Here is a 1,958-nt window from a genome sequence, read left to right on the forward strand (position 1 = left end):
ATAAAAAGTAAAATGATAAGACACATTACTCAAGGTGAGTGCAAGAACATTTAACATGATAATCATGAAAGGAATTTGTGGTATCTGTCCTGGCACCCAGCACATTAAGGTTGTGCCCCAAGGGTCCAGAAAAAAGGAAAGTTATAAGTTACCCAGACATTTCAAGGGTATGTTATTATAGATGCAAAAAGACAGATAGGCTCAGTTAAGATAAAGGCTGACCTTGTCAGTGAAGATACCAGCCTAGGACGTAACTACCCACCATAAATGCTTTTAGTTAAAGTTTAATTTCAGACCATCCTTTGTGGTTACTTTAGGTCTCTGAGTTTGCAAGACTGCCATGCAGGCCTCCCCTGAGCTTGTCGGGTTAGCATGTGGGCCCCTTTCGTCCACACTATAATGTTTTAAGTAGCTATCATGACAACCACCCAAGAGCCCTTAGAACCCAAAATAAGTCTTTCTGATGAATATAGAATGAGTATTGTTTTTAATTTAATGTATTTTTATTGATTTCAGAGAGGAAGGGAGAGGGAGAGAGAGGTAGAAACATCAATGATGAGAAAGAATCATTGATTGGCTCAAGCCCACAACTTGGGCATGTGCCCTGACCGGGATTCAAACTATGACCTCCTGATTCTTAGGTCAACACTCAACCACTCAGCCATGCTGGCTGGGCAAGTATTGCTTTTTTATTTAGAACACTCTTTTGCTGTACCTCAGCCCTTACAATTCATTTGATTCAAATATTTGGGGAGTAGCAAGTCATAACTGATGTTCACTTCTACCTGGCCCTCATACAACAGGGTTTTGGGAAATGAGCATAATGATGAAGGTTTGCTCTGTAAACATACACTATACACAGACAGCTCTTCTCTGCTCAAGACTCAGGCCACCTGTGGGTGCTCCGACCTTTGTAACACTAACTATACCAGTTGTTTCTTTTCTCCCAAACACATTTTCCTAAAAATCAATTTTTAAAATATCAAAAATAAAATGTTCTGCCTACTTGGTTTGCTTTGTCCATTTTCCTTAGATTATACAGGACTGATGTGTAGAAGACCATGATAACAGGATTTACCAGGGCATGAAATCATACCACATATCAGTGAACTATTTGTAAATGTTTCTGTCATTATTATTTAAACCAGGGTGGGTGCAGGAACAATTAACCAGGGGTGGGAAATGTCTAACCTGCGGGCTAGATAAGGCCGGGAAATCATTTGGTCTGGCCCTGTCGAGGTATTAGAGGTGAGTTAATTAAATGCTTGACCAAATATAGTAGGTTAATTTTTTTTTAACTTTTTTTAAATATATTTTTATTGTTTTTTTACAGAGAGGAAGGGAAAGGGATAGAGAGCTAGAAACATCAATGAGAGAGAAACATCGATCAGCTGCTTCCTGCACACCCCCCACTGGGGATGCACCCGCAACCAAGATACATGCCCTTGACTGGAATCGAACCTGGGACCCTTCAGTCCGCAGGCTGACACTCTATCCACTGAGCCAAACTGGTCAGGACTATAGCAGGTTAATTTTTAAGTTGATAATTTTGTATAGCCTGTAAATCTACACTAATAAAAGGATAATATGCTAATTAGACCAGACATCTTCTGGACGTCCTTCTGGACAAAGCCACGGTGGCCGGGGCCCAGGCAGAGGTGGTTAGGGGCAATCAGGCAGGCAGGCAGAGCAGTTAGGGGCAATCAGCCTGGCAGGGGAGCACGGTTAGGGGCATCAGGCAGGCAAGCAGAGGTGGTTAGGGGTGATCAGGCAGGCAGGCAGAGGCAGTTAGGGGGATCAGGCAGGTTGAGCAGTTAGGAGCCAGCGGTACCGGATTGCGAGGGGATGTCTGACTGCCGGTTTAGGCCCGATCCTATAGGGCCTAAACCAAAGTCAAACATCCCCCCATGGGGTCCCGGATTGAGAGGGATCAGGACAGGCTGAGTGACCACACCCCC

The sequence above is a fragment of the Myotis lucifugus genome, unplaced genomic scaffold (assembly GCF_000147115.1).
Source record: "Myotis lucifugus unplaced genomic scaffold, Myoluc2.0 scaffold_107, whole genome shotgun sequence".
In the NCBI taxonomy this organism is placed as follows: domain Eukaryota; kingdom Metazoa; phylum Chordata; class Mammalia; order Chiroptera; family Vespertilionidae; genus Myotis; species Myotis lucifugus.